This window comes from Pan troglodytes, chromosome 17 (genome assembly GCF_028858775.2).
Source record: "Pan troglodytes isolate AG18354 chromosome 17, NHGRI_mPanTro3-v2.0_pri, whole genome shotgun sequence".
NCBI classification, from domain to species: domain Eukaryota; kingdom Metazoa; phylum Chordata; class Mammalia; order Primates; family Hominidae; genus Pan; species Pan troglodytes.
The window spans coordinates 74,586,500-74,606,225 of NC_072415.2; the positions used below are offsets into that span (position 1 = coordinate 74,586,500).

Sequence of the window (19,726 nt, forward strand, 5' to 3'; positions counted from 1 at the left end):
CTCTGTTGCCCAGGCTGGAGTGCAGTGGCGCCATCTTGGCTCACTGCAACCTCCACCTCCCAGGTTTAAGCAATTCTCCTGCCTCAGCCTCGTGAGTAGCTGGGATTGCAGGCGTCCACCACCATGCCCGGCTAATTTTTTTGTATTTTTAGTAGAGACAGATTTCACCATCTTGGTCAGGCTGATCATGAACTTCTGACCTTGTGATCCGCCTGCCTCAGCCTCCCAAAGTGCTGGGATTACAGGTGTGAGCCACCGCGCCCAGCCCACATGTCTCTTTTCTGTAATTAACTTGGAAGAATGTGTAAACAGTTACCCTGGACTTCTCTAGAGAAGCACAGGAGTTCCTGAGGTTGAGGGTGTATACCAAGGTAAGCTAGAAATTGGGAACAGAAATATGTTCCATAGAACTAGAAGCCCTGGTGTATTCAGCACAGAATAAGAACTAAAAAAACAGAAGGGAGCAGAAGAAATGAGTTACAACCAGAGAAGGCCACTAGCATGGAGAACAACACTCAGACCTGATGACCATCCCTAGGGTGACCAGATGCTTATGCACTTCCGGGATCACTTAGGGAGAGAATGGGAGGTGATGACTCTCAGGATAACTGAATACCTATCCCAAAGAAACTCAAGTTTCAGTCAGATGGAACTAAGTTTCTATAAATGAGAAAACGTATCTGTTTGCCAACAGTGGATAGGGGCATTGTGAGGTGTTTTAATGTACATTTGAATAAATAGATTTACCTCACTGCACATCCAAGATGGCAGAACTGTAACTACATATTTTAACCCGCTAGATATACATTCATTAATGTAATTTGTTTTTATTTCCAAATGTCAATATGTTATGAACATTCTTCTACACCAGTAAGTATATATCTACTAAATAATTTTTAGTATTACAGAATTTTTTATTGCATGAATTTACATGTTTGCCCAGTTTCTTTTGCTTCTTACTTTTTTGTTTTATGTAGACTTTTTTTGTTTTATAGAGGTATATAAGTATTTAGACTTCACCAGATTTCACATAAATGTTCTTTTTATGTTTCAGAGTCCAACTCAGAATATTATGTTTTATTTAGTTACTATATCTCTTTGGCCTCCTTCAGTTTGTCCTACTTTCTCTTTTAAAAGAATTTTCATGACTGAAACTTTTGAAGACAACTGGTCAGGTATTTTGTAGGATGCTTTTCAACTGGAGTTTGCATGATGTTTCCTCATGATTAGATTGGAGTTAATATAGGTGTGAAAGAAAAATACAAAAAGGTGGGGTGTACTTCTAGTCTCATGTGTCAAGTTGGATGACCTGTAAGACACTCCTCAACTTATGATGGGGTTTGTTGAAAATATTCTAAGTCGAAAATACATGTAATGCACCTAACCTATAAAGGAACATCACAGCTTAGCCTAGGCTGCCTTAAACATGCTCAGAACATTTACATTAGCTTACAGCTGGGCAAAGTTATCTGGCAATACAGTTCTCTAGAGTCTGATTTGTATACCCTTGTGATTTTGTGGCTGACTAGGAACTGCCACTTGCAGCCACTCACCAGCATTGCGATAGCATATTAATAGCCCAGGACAAAGATGAAAATTCAAAATTTAAAGTATAGTTGCTACTGGATGAATACTGCTTTTGCATCATTGTAAATCCAAAAAATCCTAAGTCAAACAATTTTAAGTTGGAGGCTGTCTGTATTACCCAGCGATTTAATCAAACACTAATTTATATGTTGTAGTGAAGGTATTTTTGTAGACATGATTAACATCCACAGTCAATTGACTTTAAGTGAAAGAGATTGTCCTACACAATGTGGCTGGGCCTCATCCCAGTCAGTTGAAAGCCTTAAGAGCAAAAACTGAGGTTTCTTTGGGAAAAAGAAATTCTGTTTAAGGCTGCATTGTCAAATCCTGCCTGAGTTTCCAACCTGCTGGCCTCCCCTATAAATTTCACACTTGCCAGCCCCAATAATCACATGAGCCAATTCCTTAAGATAAATGTATCTATCTATCTATCTATCTATCATCTATCTATCTATCTCTATCTATCATCTATGATCTATTATTTCTGTTGCTTTGGAAAATCCTAACTGAAACAATTTCTCATTGCGTGATATTAGTAGTTACATAATATCCACACGACTCGACTGGCGATATTAACATTGATCATTTGGTTTACTTGGTGTCTGTCAGGTTCCTTCTCTGTAAAGTTTCTATTTTTCTCTTATGTTACTCTACATTTTACAAATAAGTTGTGAATTCCAGTCCACACTCAATGGGAGGAGAATTAAGTTCTACTTCTTGGAAGAGGGAGTGTCTACACATATTACTTGGAATTCTTTCATAAAGATTAGTTCTGTCTCCCTTGTTTATTTATTGAATATTTATATTAATATTGATTCATCTATACTCATTTTGTATTTTGGGTTATAATTCAATAATATCTGTATTTATTTTTCTGTTTAATTTTTTCCATTTGTGGACATTGAGAATTCTTTTAGTTAGCTCCTGTATCTGATGAACCTCTACCTTTTCTTTCCTTTTACTTTCTGCTCCCCTCCCCTCCCCTCCCCTTCCCTTCCCTTCGTTTAACATTTGTTCCTAACACTACAGGGTCTCCCAGCTCATCTTGTATTTTTTCTACCCTAGGTTAGAGTCAGCCATTTTCTAAAATACCCTGGTTACACTTGTTGGAGAATGGTCTCTGGAAACCAAGAGCTGAGTGCTGAATGTGCACATTGCTTCTGCGGTGTCATTATTTCTAGGATCTCTCAGTGGACAGAGCTAGGGAGTGTATGTGTATGTGTAAGAAGCCATGGAAATGCACACCTCTAAAATTAGTCATTATCAATATACACACACATACACACACACATAGAACCATGAGTATGCATGTGTCTAAGTGTGTGTGTGTGTGTGTGCATATTGATAAAGTGCATACTGATGGCTCTGATGCTAATCTAGTATATCAGGGCTCATTCTAGGTCTCCTCCCTTGCTTATTTTAACATTTTTATCTGACAGTGAGAAACCTGGCTCTCATCTATAATTTATTACTTACATGTTTAAGCCCATAATACATATTAAATTGTTTCAGAGCTACTCAACCCATATAGTTGTGAGAAACCAATTTACTGACTAGAGTACAATGTTCATGTATAGTTCTTTTTGTCTGTAGTCTTACAGTATTCAGTAAAAACATTGTTTTCCAGTTACTTTGGTCAGTTCCCTTTTATCCTCCAGTCCCTTCACTGATGGCCTGTCATACATTTGTAATACATTAAGAGTTATGTGTCACTGTCTGTACTCCATCCTGGAATCCCTTTAAATTTTGGGTGATTTTCAAAAATTTTGCATGTAATGAAGTTCATTCTCTATAGATTTTGACAAATGAAGAGAGTCAGGTACCCACTACTTCAGTAGCATACAGAACAGTTCTATAACCTAAAAATACTTCTGTGTAGTTCCTTTCTAATCAATCAATTCCCTCCTCACCAACCCCTCTGATGGTTTAAGGAAAGATGTTAATTTGTAGTTTATTCTATTAAGGATGAGAATAATATTCTTTGTTATTCTGCACATTTTTAAAGTGAGTCCAGAAGTCTAGTCAATTGATTGTTGATAAAGGGTCAAGATTCTTCAATGAAAAAGGATATTATTTTCAATAAGTTGTGCTGGATCAACTGGATGTTAATTTTTTTAATGACCATTAATTCACACAATACATAAAATATCAACTCAAAGTGGATTATAGATCTAAATGTATTATTAACTCATAAAATTCTTAGAATAAAATCTTTAAAAATTTGGGGTAGGCAATGTTTTCTCATATAGAAAAGAAATAACACAAACCATTTAAGTGACATATAAAATTTTTATATGTGTATATGACATATTTCATTCTATACATAATTTGACTTCATCAAAATAAAATGTTTTGCTCTTTGAAAGACACTATTATGAAAATGAAAAGGCAACCCATAGACTGAGAGAAAATATTCATAAGACATTCATCATACCAAGAACATACATTCAGAATATATAAAGATCACTTACAGTTCAATAATAAGACCCCAAACCATGATTTTAAAAAAGGAAAAATGTGCTTCACAAAAAAGATATACAAATTACCAATAACTACATGAAAAATTGTAATATGATTGATTACTTATGAGAAAATTACAAATTAAAACTGAATGACATAGCACTACATACCTACATGGAGTGACTAAAGCACTACATAGAGTGACTAAAATTAATTTTAAAAATCCCTCCCATAACTTTCATGGTCAAGTATGTGCACCAACTTGAACTCCCATACAATGCTTGTGGGAATATAAGTGGTACAGGCATGTTGGCAAACACTTGCCATTTTCTTACAAAGTTAAACAAACATATATCAAGACTGTTTGGCATTTTACCCAAGAGAAATGAAAAGAAGCATACAAAGATGTGTACATCCAAATTCAGACATTTTTTGTTTCTAATAGCTTCAAACTGGAAACAGAAGTGTCTATCAGATGCATGGATAAACAAATTGTAGCATATCTATAGCAAAAAAGAAACATATTGTCTATAAACATGTATGTGCCTTAATATGGTTAGGCTGATTGAAATAACCCAGGAAAAACAATCTGACTACATAGCATGAGATTCTGCTTGCGCATAATTCCGGAAAGTGCAAATGAATCTGTAGTGACACAAAGTATATTAGTGATCATCTGGGGATATTAATGGAAGAAGTGATAAAAGGAAGCTTTGGATGGTGATAGAAACGCTGGCTCTCTTGATTTTGGTGATGGCTTTTTATAGGATACCATACATACTCAGAAAATTTTACCATTGATTGTATTTAAATTATACTTTATGAAAACTAAAAATTGTACCAGGTGCAAATTACTGAACTACAAAGTCTGCGTGATGTGATTAATAGCAACTTGTATATAACAGATTAAAGGAGTCAAGAACTTAAAGGAAAATTGATAATAAGTTTTTCAAATTGAGAAAAACAGTAGTCTTGGTGAGCTGTGGTGTAGTATCAAGCTAGCTAATGTATATGTACTTGGAGTTTCAAAAGGAGGGCAGAAAAAGCAGCTAACAATTCAGGGATCAGAGGAAAACAAAAAAAAAAAGCATATTTCAGTTATTAAGCATTGTAATCAAAGACCTTTTTAGTGTGGTTAATGTTACATGAACTAATATATTCCCTTCCTGGAGTGCTTACTTCTGCCTCCATGATCTAACTTGTCTCTCAATGTGCACCTCCAGGGTAATTACCCCTGATGATTTTCTGACCTCCACTCCTCCCACTGGCAGCAATGCCTAGGCATTCCTTTGCATCCTTTAATTTTACCACTTTTATCATAGCACCTTTAACAATATATGAAATGTTGTATTTACATGTTAATCTTTTTCTGCCACTGCTAAAACCAATTGCGGCAGGGACTGTCTTATTTTAGTTGATGTATCTAGTATTTAGTACTAGGATAGCACACTATTACTGTTTCATGATTATTCATTTAAAGAGTAAAAGAAAGAAGAGTCAAAAAGATAAAACATAAAGAAAATACCTAGAACCTGAAACTATAAAACTAAATAGATATGAAAACTAATCTTTGAAAGATAATCAGGGCAAATTATTATGCACTTTTATAAATAACTTCTATAGTTCCTTAAGATTGATTTAGAATATCATGGAAAACAACTTAGATTTCAATCTGGTAGAGAGCATTGCTTAAGGATCAAGATAAATAGGTTGCTTAGTGTTCGTGTCTACAATATGTCTTTCATTGGGGTGTTTATCTCTTTTTTCCTATCTGATGAGAAGTTAAGTTGGTGAGTATGGGTCTTTCATCTATTCTGTTAACTTTAATCTAGTTCAGGGATAAACTGTTTCTTCTCATTTTAAAATCATTTAAAAGCAATTGGCTTTAGCATGCAATGGTATAGCTGGCTCCTCACTAACCTGTAGAGGATGTAATAATCTCCTTCAGAGAGATGTCCACTGGGAGATGGAAGTTTCATGAATGTGAAATGATCTGAAGATTTCCTTTTTGGGAAAGGTGCCTGGGTTAAATACCTTTTTTTTTTTTTTTTTCATCTGTTAGGGAATTTCCCTATTGCATGCTCAAAAAAGTCCCATTACAAACATGAGACTGGAAATTTTAGGCAAGATCCAATCTCTTTATCTTGAACATTGCTTCTTATGTTAAGTAAGTCACTACTTACCACTTCTAATATCCATGACTCTCATGCATGACCTCACAATTAAAAAGGGGAGCATAAAATAGCCTGATCTCTTGGTAGGGATGCTAAGTAGCAGGTGGTGTGGACTACATGCCATCTAATATCCAATATTTAGGACTATTTGATTCTCGGGAATACACAGAATCTCAGTAAAACAAAGGACAATGTCATCAAATAATAAGGCTAAAGGAATCATCATTTTTAGAGAGCAGTATTAGGTAGCATATAGAAACTAGCATCTTTAAAATTCTTTTAAATTCTAGCAAGGCATATGCTGATAATATATTTTTTTCTCAGCATGATGTTTATGGCATACATGCTTACTCTCCTAGAGTTTCCATGGAGACTTGGCACTATGGTTTATTTTTATTTAGTTTATCCACTTACGTGTTTCCTTCTTGTAATTTTAGTTCTCTCAGTGAACACATTTATAATGTTCTTCAAAGCTATACTTGGCTTCGGGAGCTCATCTCATTTCTCACCATTATATATTTGCACAAGTTGTTCAAATACATCAATAACCTTATTTATTATATGGACATAAGATGAAGGGGTATCATTTCTCAGATATTAAAAATTCTGATATTTATTCATGTTATATTGCTTAGAATCATAAAATCTAAACTAAAATTATTTATCTCATGCTTTAATTTTATACAATAGGCAGCTGAGAGGCAGAAAATTGAAATGACTTGAGCGAAGTCTTACACCAGTTTGTAGTAGTCCAGGGATTAGCTAATCCCACAATCCTGGCTTCTCAGATTTTTATTTTTCCTGAAGCCCTTTGGATTGGAGAAGGTACTGTCTCTATGGTCCTAGTCATAGAATCATTCAAATTAAGTAGAATGCTTACTTGGCCACGGCTGAACTCAGACCTTTGGTAGCTGAGAAATTTGCTTTTGTAAACTGTGAGTACCTTTGCAGCAACTGCTTGCAAAAGAGAACACCTGGCTTCGTGTTTGTGATTGATACCTTCTCCTCACCTCCGCTTGCACTTCTAGCTAGACCCCAAGTGTTTGATTTTTAGAGGGCATAATGTTTCCATGCAGTAGCTTATTTTTCTCTTGGAGAAAAGTTTCTTCGTGGATTTCCCATAGGTGCTCACATGTTCACTGTGCTTTAAGAACACGTGAGCACCAATTTTTATGTTCTCTCTTTTCAAGTCTTGGCTGGAATCTAAACATTACTTACTCTTTCCTATCACTGTGGAAAAGACAGACACATTTTTAAAAAAAATTATCCCATTTTTAAAAAAAAAAAGTATACACTAGCAGAAAGACAGCTATTATAATCTCACTACTGTGAGTTTCCAAACAACCTCAGTATGAAATATGCCCTTTTGCATTTGGACACAGCATCATCTTCATAATCACTGGTTTTATAAAAAAAAATTAAGTATAATACAGCCCAAATAGAGGACAAAGATTCTACCTTCTGGGAGCTTGTATTTTAATAATTGTTTTTATTGAATTGAAAAAAAACTAGTATGCCACAAGGACTTCCAACTTGCTGTGAAATAGTTGATGAAAATGTTACTTTTCATAAAATGTTGAGGAAAATGAACATGAAGAAGGTCTGAGCAAATTTCATTAGAAGGTATACAGTGTCTCATTCAAGGTTTAGTTCATAGGTTCCTTTCATGTTTCCTTAAAGCAGAGATTAATATAATGTTACGATTACTCTAAATGAAGTTGAAAATATATATATTCCTTTGTTCATAATTGCTTATTCTAAACCTACTTATATTCATCATTAACTAACATAGTGGCAGATGCTCATTCAGCGCATCAATGCATATGTACATTTAGAGGTTTTTCTAAGCAAAGTTGGTGTTTGAATATGTTATGATATATTTGATGGAACTTGCTTACATAATGAATGGGTCCTGCCTGCTAGTCACCTCTCTTCTAGTGAGAACCTCAAGGGAGCTGTATAAAAGGAACAGCAGTGAGTGAAAATCAGCATGACATTCTATTGTCAGCTGGGTAGGTACCTGGTCCTTTTTTTCTTTTTTTTTTTTTTTTTTTTTTTTTTTGAGACGGAGTCTCGGTCGGTCGCCAGACTGGAGTGCAGTGGCACATCTCGGCTCACTGCAACCTCTGCCTCCTGGGTTCAAGTGATTCTCCTGCCTCAGCCTCCTGAGTTGCTGGGACTACAGGCATGCGCCACCATGCCCAGCTAATTTTTGTATTTTTAGTAGAGACAGGGTTTCACCATGTTGGCCAGGATGGTCTCCATCTCTTGACCTCGTGATCCCCCGACCTCGGCCTCCCAAGGTACCTGGTACATTTTAATGCCAAATTCTGGTGAACAGCTTGGACTACATGCTTTAGGCTGGAACCAGTATTTTTCTGAAAGTTTCAATTTCAGACTTGAGAAAGAATGATCCTCTGGTTATTTGTATGATCTTGGGACCTGAAGAGATTGGCATGAAATTTAAGTGTTTAAGTGGAGAAAACTATGGCCAGAAATATCTCTTAAGACGGTAGGCCTGGGTCAGTTTATCTTTCTATCCCCTGTCGAAGAGGAGAGGAAAGAAAACATGGATTCCTGTGTTCAGGTCTTCTTGTGTCTTTTCACCACATAAAGGTAGATTGTAGGTCATATCTTGGTGGAAGGCTGATAAATTCATACAGTTTTTACACCTAGTTATATGTGCCCTCAAGTAATATTTTATATTCCAAACATTAGGTTAATGCTTTTGACATTTGGAGAAAATTAGAAAAGGAGGCCACAGTCACAGAGGCAGTTGGAGATACCTTTCTGGAGTGGGGACACTCCCTTTTCTTTCTGCAGAAATAAACTCTGACAACTGGATGAAACTGGATGAAGGAAGTACTTTTTTCTTTGTTCTTTAGCACTGTGGATGTATAGTGATGTCCTCATTTTGTATAGTGTACTTTGCTCATTAATGGGAAATAGCCTCTGGAGATTTCTAAAGTTGTATAAATACTAAGGTTTTGTATTTCTAATGGATTTTCTAAAAACTTGGAAAATATTTTTCAGTTATTCTTTTGCCAATTATAGTAGTCCTCTACTTGTACCTATTTTCACTTTCCATGGTTTTTGTTACCCACAGTCAACCACAGTCTGAAACTAAGATATTTTGGGAGAGAGAGAGAGAGCACATTCAGCTAACTTTTATTACAGTGTAGTGTTATAATTGTTCTATTTTACTATTATTGTTGTTGATGTCTCCTGTGCCTTTTTATAAAATAAACTTTATCATACGTATGTATGTATAGGACAAACATAGTATATACAGGATTTGGTACTAGCCGTGACCTCATGTATTCACTGGGGGTCCTGAAAGTATTTCCCCATGGATAAAGGAGGAGCTACTATACTTTCCTTTCGTATCACCTTCCCACCTCACTAACCAACTCAAATAACCAGACAAGCAAAAATTGAAGTCTCCAAGTCAATAACTCTATCTCTCACTCATTTAACTAATAGAAGAGCCTCTCAGATCTTTATACATATATTGTTTTAGCTTACAACAAGGCTTTTATATATATATATGTGCCCTCAAATATTGTATAATATATAGTATTTTATATATAATATATTATAAAATATTTTATATATTTTATATATTATATATTTTATATATATTTATTTATATATAATATACAATATTTTATATATAATACAATATTTTATATATAATATACAATATTTTATATATAATATACAATATTTTATATATAATATACAATATTTTATATATAATATATTATACAATATTTTATATATAATATATTATACAATATTTTATATATAATATACAATATTTAATATATATTATACAATATTTTATATATTATACAGTATTTTATATATAATATACAATATTTTTTATATAATATACATTTTATATATTATACAATATTTTATATATATTATATAATTTTTATATATATTATACAATATTTTATATATATAAAATATATAAATTTATATTTATATATAAATATTATATATTATATATTTTATATATTTATATGTAATATATTATATATAATATATTATATAACATATAATATATATTATAAAATATATAAAATGATATTTTATATTATATTTTATATATAATATATGGTATTTTATATATAATATTTATAATATAATTAATTCCATTATGTATAATTATACAATATTAATATATCATATTATAGATATGATTATATATAAAATATTAATGTATGTTATAGAATTATATGTCTTATATAAAATATATAATAGAATTAATTATATAATATTAATATTGTATTACATATTATATATGTTATATTGTACATAAAATTGTATATATTATGTATATATGAAATTTTACAATAAGGATTACACAAGATCTCAGACTGTAGTCAATTAGAAAGAACAAAGTAGAAAGGGGAGATAGACAAGGTGCTCATTGAGAATTTCAATGAGTAGCTTAGCCAAAAGATAAAGCTTATAAAATGTAAACAAAATAATCTTACAAAGCATAGGAATCAGAGAAAATTTCTGTAGGAATAAACCAACCTGAGGAGCAATTGACACTTGATCATCAGGGAGAGTTAGATGAACTCAGGATTTTTTTTAGGAAAATCTATAAATCTATAAAAATCTATAAAATACGAAAATACTTAATTTCATCCTAGACTAATTAAACATAAAACATGCTATCAGTACATAACTTGCATATGCAAATATCAAAACTGAAAATTATTAACACATTAAAATATTTGTTTCAAGATGCAAGTTTTAGTTATTTGGAACATGTGTGAACATCTCTTTATTCATCATCATAGATATATGAAAGGTTGTACATGAGGATAGAAAAGGTGACTTCGAAAGAATGATAAATAACTTTATATTCATTTATGATTGTCTCAAATTATTTTGGCAATTTGTACAGCTCTTGGACTTGTTGGAAATTAGTGATATAGTGAAGTGTGGGCCCAACATTTAATAAATCTATGTTCAAATATAATAACAATAATAAACTATTTAAACATAATAAAATTTATGTTCAAATCTATGTTCCAATACTAGTTCAAATACTATGAATTTCAGTTTCTTCAGCTAATGTCACCATTGTAAAAATTTAAATTTAATTTCATTTGCAGTAGTTTTGATCATTGTCTATAGGAGTATCTATATGAGGTTTCCACTGAGTAATCTAGAGAGAGGAATAATAGATAATAGATTTAGCTTATTCAATTTATCTATAACTCAATAACATAGGCCACGAGAAGTAAGCACTCAAAACAAGTCTCCAAAATTAAGCTAATTTATTAAAGTATTGTGAATAAATGCAGGAAAAGCACTGATCTCTCATCCTCCTGTGCCCTCGACTCTTGAACCCATAGCAGGAAGCGTAATTTCATGGCCCCAGCACTGTTCTTCAAGACGCATATGACTGAGGACAAATGCAAATTAGGTGATGCTTCTTGGAAAAATGGCTTGGAAAAAAACTCCAATCTCTCAAATGTAGTTATTTATCTCAGGAAAGAAAGTTGTTGAACCACATCACCCAAGCAAGGAATATGTGTACTAGGGCAGCCTCATGTCATGACCAAGGTCCAGTTCTCTTAGTGCTTTTTCACTAATTGAATTAGGACAAGTAAGGGCAGCTTCACCTAAGGTTGTTATATCACAAGGAATGTATCTAATACTCGGTCACTAGTAACCAGAGCATCTTCCCTCCATTCAACTGCTTTACTTTGCTTAATGAAACAAATATAAGGAACATAGGAATTAAAACATGATTGTTATCAGTCAATTTGTACCAGTGTAAGATTGCCAATTTCTTTTGTTTTTTTTTAATTCTGACTTCTTGCCTTTCATAAATATGGGTTCTTATTCTTGTTCTATTATTTATGTATGTTAAGGGTTAAAATGACAGAAAGTATTTTCCAGTTTACCAAGGTTCATAGGTAAGTGTTGGATCTCTTTCATTTGAATATTACTCGTTTAATGTCCTCATTTCTTTCTACATCATTAAGATCAGCTACAAAGTTTACAACGTATATAATTAGACCCATTATGGAATGATGCTTTTCACTTTTAATATTCATTTTTTTAAATAGAATGAAGATTCAGAGAGATTTGGTCATGTATTAATGCATTGTCTTAAAATCCTGGGTATGTTTGCAGAAGAGTTAATATCCCCAAATTACTGTCAATGTGTGTTTTTAACATTCTGTTGAACACCATTACCAAAGAGACATACTTTTTCATCTACAAAGTTCTGATGTTACACTATGAAACAAACACCTGGTGGGATATCAAGAGCTGAGCTGGTAAGTTCAATTACGCAATATCCTGGATTCTGAATATTGAGGTCAAAAGTGATTTAAATTTACGAAGATGCATATGTGAAAGTATGGGGAAGCAGAGTTTGGGCTAAACACATTTCAAATTCCAGAAAACTTCCAGCTTCACAGAATTGTTATGCACATTACAGTAAGTTCTGTTGAAATATTAAGCAAAAATTTATACTGGTACTACTTATGGGATTTGAAAACTTAATGCTTCTTAAATCTTTAGGGGCACCGTGGTGAAGCAAGGGCATGTATGAACTTCAGTAACAAGAAATTGTATTACTTCTTTCACAGACAATTTTTACAATGCATGTCACTGTAGATTATTTAGAATTCTATAAAGAAAAGACTATATCCTTTACTTCTACAATCCAGGAATATCATTTGTTAATATTTTGGCAGAGTTCTCTTTCAGTGCTTTCTCTCATGTATCATTTGTATAATTTGATATAATCTTTAGGAATATGTAAATACATCATAAATTTTCACTATATAGTTTTTATAAAATCACTGAATTTTTAAAAATCTTGAAAATGATAATTCTATGTTCGGATATATTAAGTCATTCCCATTGGTTTTCTATTATAAACATTATACTGATGAGCATTCCTGGAAATATATTTATATATGTGATATTTCTGGAATTGGGATTAGTGGGCCAAGTAACATTAATATTGCCAGATTTCTTGGCATATGTTAAAATTTTTCCTCTAGATTTCTTATGTATATATTTATGTTCCTGATGGACAGAAATGCTTTACCACATACTTATTTTCATAAGGTATTATTAGCATTTTTCTTAGATTAAAAAATTTGGAGTTGCTTTCTAAATTAAGTAAGTTAGATAAAATCATTCTGTCTTAAAATATTGTGGAGTGATGTGGCAACTGGGCTTATAATTCCGGTATGGATTCTGATAAGATTCTACCACTAGCAGAGAATTGTTGACAAATCATAATCACTTCTACATCCATGCCTAGAGAGAGAAACAGCTGTAAGTTATCACCTACCTAAGAAAAGAGGAGAATAACAAGAAATTCTCCCTCCTCCTTATGCCTGGCTTAAGAAAAACTTTTCATGGAAAAACTTTCTTAAGTCATTAAATAGAAATAACTGAATAAGATAATAAATGACTCCTAAATTTCTTGCACCATTCATATCATAACCTTAGGTCGTTAAAAAGAATCAACCTTTGTTAGAAAATTCTCATTCCTTGTGGTGAAAAAAGCTTGGACTTTCTAAACATTAAAATATACGGATGAGTAAACAATAGGTAAACAGGCAATTTCAAATGTACAATAACATGTATTCACCATTGAAGATAGTATAATATAATACAGAATAGCTTCACTGTTGTAAAAATCTTCTGTGTTGCACCTATTTATCTCTTTATCTTCACTAGCTCCTGGCAGCCACTGATCTTTTTACTGTCTCTATAGCTTTGCCTTTTCAGAACATCATCTGGTTGGACTCATACATTATACAACTTATTCAGATTGACTTCTTTCAGTTAATAATGTGCATTTAAGCTTCCTCCAACCCCCTCCAACCGCTTTTTAAAATTTGTTTGGAGACAGTCTTGCTTTGTCACCCAGGCTGGAGTACAGTGGTGCAGTCTCTGCTCACTGCAACCTCTGCCTCCCAGACTCAAGTGATTCTTGTGCCTCAACCTCCCAATTAGCTGGCATTACAGGCATGCACCAACATGCCCTACTAATTTTTGTATTTTTATCACAGACAGTGTCTCACCATATTGTCCAGACTGGTCTCAAACTCCAGACCTCAAGTTATCCACCCACTTCAGTCACCCAAAGTACAGGGACTAAAGTTGTGAGTCACAATGAGTGGCTGTAGCTCCTTTCGTTTTAGTACTGAATAATAGTCCATTGCCTAGATGTATAATAGTTTTTTTATTCACTTACTAAAGGACAACTTTTTGTTAACACTGGATTTTAACAATTGTGAATAAAACTGTCATATGTGTGCAGATTTCAGGCCGGACATAAATTTTCAGATTCTTTGTGCAAACACCAAAGAGTGTGATTACCGGAGGGGATGTTCAGGCTACGTCCGTAAGAAACTGCAAAACTGGCTTCCAAACTGGCTGACCACTTACTATTCTCATCAGAAATAAATCAGAGTTACTGTTGTTATACATCTTCCTCAGCATTTGTTGTTGTCAGTGTTTTGGATCTTGGTCATTCTAATAGATGTGTAGTGGTGTTTCACTGTTGTTTTAAATTGCAATGCTCTAATGACATATAATACTGAACATCTTTTGGCATGCTTAATTTCTATGTGTATATCTTCTTTAGTGAAGTGTCTGTTCAGGTCTTTGGCCCATTTTTAAATGGAATTGTTTTCTTATTGAGTTGTGAGAGTTATTTTTTATATTTTGAATACCCATCCTTCATCAGATGTGTCCTTCGCAAATATATTTTTTTCCCAGTCTGTGGCTTATATGTGAATTCTCTTAACATTGTCTTTGGTAGAGCAGACATTTTTAATTTTACAAAGTCCAGCTTATTGATTCTTTTATTTATGGATTGTGCCTTAATTGCTGTATCTAAAAACTCATTACCAAACTGATCTAGATTTTCTCCTGTATTATCTTCTGGGAATTCTATAGTCTCTGCTTTTATATTTAAGTCTATGGTCTATTTTGAATTAATATTTGTTAAAGATATAAGATGTGTCTAGATTAATATTTTTGCATATGGATATCCGGTGTTTTTAGCAACAATTATTGACAAGACTCTTTTTCGTCAATTGCATTGCCTTTGCTTTTTTGTCAAAGATAAGTTGACTATATTTACACAAGTGTTTTTCTGGGCTCTCCCTTATGTACCAACCATCTATTTGTCTATTTCAACAATACCACACTGTGTTAATTACTGTTGTTTTATAGTAAATCTTGAAGTTGTGTAAAATTCATCTTTCAACTTTGTTCTCCTCCTTCAATAATGTGTTGACTATTATGGTCCTTTGCCTCTTTGTATAGACTTTAGAATCAGTTTGTCTGTATAGACAAAATAACTTCCCAGGATTTTAATTGAGATTCCATTGAATCTATAGATCAAGTTGAGAAGAACTGACATCTTGACAATAATGAGTATTTTCTATGAAGACCCATGATCATGGAAAAACTCTCCATTTATTTCTTGTTTGAATTCTTTTACCAGTTTTATAGTTTTTCTCATATAGCTCTTGTATATATTTTGTTAGATTTATGCTTAATTATCTCATTTTGGGGGGTGTCAATGTAATTTCTTTTGGTTTTTAATTTCAAGTTTTACTTGTTCTTCACTTGGGGCTAGGAAAGTGACTGACTGACTTTTATATAATCTTGTGTTCTGCTACCTTGCTGTAATCATTTATTAGTTTTAGAAATTTCTTTGTCCATTATTTGAATTTTTCTACATACACAATCCTGTCATCTGCAAAGAAAGATAACACAGTTCGATTATCTTTTGAAATTTTTATCTCTTTGGTTATGTTACCCATCTGTTCTCTCATGTGCTCCACTTTATCCATTAGAGTTTTTATCATATGAATTATAATTGTTTCAAAAGTCGACTCTGATAATTCCAGCATCCTGGCTTGTCTGAGTCTAGTTCTAAAGCCTTTCTGTTTCTTTAATTTTTTTTTTTTGTCTTTTACTATGCCTGGTAATTTTTTCTTGGTAGTTGGTCATCATGTACTGGGTAAAATGAACACTGTTAAATAGTGATGTTGTGGTAAGGTGCTGGGGGAGGGGAAGTGTTCTATAGTCCTACAATTAAGTCTTAGCCTTTTAGTAAGCCTATGCGTCTAGGCTGTGAAATGCACAAGTGCCTCTCATAACCCCCACTCCCCTTATTTGAGACAGGATGGCTAGAATCTACTGAAGTTGAATATTTCTTTTCTCTCACATGGAATTCTAGAAGGAGCTAGCTTGAGACAGGATGGCTAGAATCTACTGAAGTTGAATATTTCTTTTCTCTCACATGGAATTCTAGAAGGAGCTAGAGCTGAGTCTTCCTCTTCCCCCAGGTCATTTAGGCTCTGATAAAACCCTGGCAGGTTAAACTGTCTTTATTTCATTTCTCCTGAGGGCGTGCCTTATTAAGAACAAAGTACTCTGGTGTATTTCAAAAATGGTTATTTTTTTCCACCCCTTTCTGAAATCATGAGGGTGTTTTCTTCAATAGTCACTGTGAGGATATGATCAAGCTGTGGAAGGTAAAACTCACAAAGGGGTGGGGACTCCCCCATGACTGGGTTCCCCTAAAGATTTTGCCTCTCAGACTTGTCCACACTGAGCCTCCAGAAATTCATCAATTGCATTTCAGACTTTTCTACTCTAATACTGATTCCCAGAAGTTTTCACCTCCTGGGTTTCTGCTGTGTATCTGCCTGTCTATCATTCAATTTTTGGAATCAGTGTTTTGCTTTGTGACCTCACTTCCCTTAAGGATCTAAGAAAAAAGTTGTTCATTTTTCAGTTTGTTTAGCATTGTACTTACTTATTAAGATGGAATAATGATTTCCAAGCTCCTTATATGATGGACTGAAAACCAAAAGTTGACCCATGCTTGTCTTCATATTTCACCATATAAACATAATTATTCAGTTTTACCTGTTTTAAAATTTTATCTACTTTGAATTATAAAATTGTTATTCTAGGCCAGACACAGTGGTTCACGCCTGTAATCCCAGCACTTTGGGAGGCCGAGGCGGGTGGATCATGAGGTCAGGAGATCGAGACTATCCTGGCTAACACGGTGAAACCCTGTCTCTACTAAAAACAAAAAACTAGCTGGGTGCAGTGGCAGGTGCCTGTAGTCCCAGCTACTGGGGAGGCTGAGGCGGGATAATGGCATGAACCCGGGAGACAGAGCTTGCAGTGAGCAGAGACTGTGCCACTGCACTCTAGCCTGGGTGATAGAGTGAAACTCTGTCTCAAAAAAAAAAAAAATTGTTATTCTATTATGTCTGACATATTTTGTTGAACATGTCTATTAGAGTTATACATACATTTTTCATGTAACTATAGTGCATTTATATTCAGTCATATTTCAATGTATGGATATATCAAACTTTTTCATTACATGGTTGAGACATTTTTGGATTAGTTTACTGTGTTTTGTTATCATGAAAAACATCACTATGAACATTCCTCCACATGCCATTTAGAATATATGCCCAGAAATTTTGTTGGGAAAAAAAAATATGCTTATCTTTGTAATAGTTAATATTAAACTCTTTTATAAAATGCAAATATTAATGTGCATTCTCATCAGCATTGTATCAGACTTTTGTCTCATATTCTTACCGACTCTAGGTTTTAGCTGAACTCTTTGTGACACGTGCTTAGAGGAATATTACTATGGCCTTAATTTATATGTCTTGTCTTAGCTTCAGTTTCTTCATGAAAGCAGAGCCTAAGAAAAGGACTTATGTGCAGAAGGCATTCCAAGGATGCAGGAGTGAAGGACCTTGGGGAATGATAGAAAAAGGAAAACTTAACATAAATGTATGTTATAGAGGTCAGCACTGTGGGCAACTAGAGATTGCTCCTGTCCAGGACCTTCTGAAGTGTATACAGAATGCCATTTCCCAAAGATGGATCAACAAAGTGGTTGGTTATTTTTCATTGACTCTAGTTCTCTCTTGGTAGAGGATTATCCAAGATTTCTCCTGCTTCCAGGCATGCATACTTGCCCAGTTGGCTTTTACTGGCATTCTTGGTGCTGGAGAAGCGTTGGAGCAAATATAAATGCATGACACACTCTTAAAGCAGGATGCTGTCCAAGCAAGGCTAAAAAGAAAAAAGCTGAAATTAGAGATAAAACACAGGAAATACAAAAAGAGTACAATAGCCTACAATAAAATTCCACTGAGAACTAATAGAGCAAAGCACATATTTTATTTATTGCTGATTTGGATATTCTTTCTTTTTTTTGAAATAGTTATTTTAACTTCTTGCATATTATTTCCTAGGATCACTTTTGCATGTTTTAATTTGTAGAAATGCCTTATATGTTGCAGTTGCAAGCACTTTATCACTTACATAGATTGCAAATATCATTATTTCATGGTTTCACCTTTACTTTTCAGACTTTTCCCCATGCCATTTTTGAAAAAGTTCCTATTTTAAGACAGTCTGATTTATCAGATCCCCTTTTTATAATTAGTTATATTAGTTATTTTCATGTCCTGCTTAAGAAAACGTTTCCTATCATGAACTCATGAGATATTGTATATTATTAATAGAAGTCTGTTGCCTATCTTTCATAGTTAGCTCTTACAGTATACTTGTATTGATGTTTACATATATTATAGAAATCAAGTTTAACAATTTTTTCTTCTATATTTCTTCTAAAAAATAAAACCCCAAAATGGTATACATGTGCAGAACGTATAGGTTTGTTACATAGGTATGTGTGAGCCATGGTGGTTTGCTGCACCTATTGAACCCTCCTCTACGTTCCCTCCCCTCACCTCCCACAACCCAACAGGCCGTGGTGTGTCACTCTCCTGTCTGTGTCCATGTGTTCTCAATGTTCGGCTCCTACTTATGAGTGAGAACACGTGGTGTTTGATTTTCTGATCCTGTGTTAGTTTGCTGAGGATGATGACTTCCAACTTTATCCATGTCCCTACAAAGGACATGATCTCATTTCTTTTTATGGCTGCATAGTATTCCATGGTGTGTATGTACCACATTTTCTTAATCCAGTCTATCACTGATGGGCATTTGGGTTGGTTCCACATCTTTGCTATTGTAAATAGTGCTGCAATAAAAATATGTGTTCATGTGTCTTTATAGTAGAATGATTTATATTCCTTTGGGTATATACCCAGTAATGGGATTACTGGGTCAAATGGTATATTTGGTTCTAGATCCTTGGGTAATCGCCATACTGTCTTCCACAATTGTTGAACTGATTTACATTCCCACCAACCAGGTAAAAGTGTTCCTATTTCTCCACAGCCTTGCTAGCATCTTTTGTTTCCTGGCTTTTTAATAATCTCCATTCTGACTGGTGTGAGATGGTAGCTCATTGTAGTTTTGATTTGCATTTCTTTGATCATCAGTGATGGTGAGCTTTATTTCATATGTTTGTTGGCTGCATAAATGTCTTCTTTTGAGAAGGGTCTGTTCATATCCTCCGCCCACTTTTTTTT

The 19,726-nt window shown here is 33.7% G+C and overlaps 1 long non-coding RNA gene across 1 annotated transcript in view; it reads right to left on the bottom strand.

The window, feature by feature from the left end:
* Positions 1 to 16,214: 16,214 nt before the first annotated feature.
* Positions 16,215 to 19,726, bottom strand: part of LOC129137823 (uncharacterized) — a 79,350-nt gene continuing 75,838 nt past the window's right edge. Inside the window, exon 3 of the long non-coding RNA XR_008540615.2 lies at positions 16,215 to 18,356. This is a non-coding gene — a long non-coding RNA (uncharacterized LOC129137823). The remainder of the gene's footprint in view (positions 18,357 to 19,726) is intronic.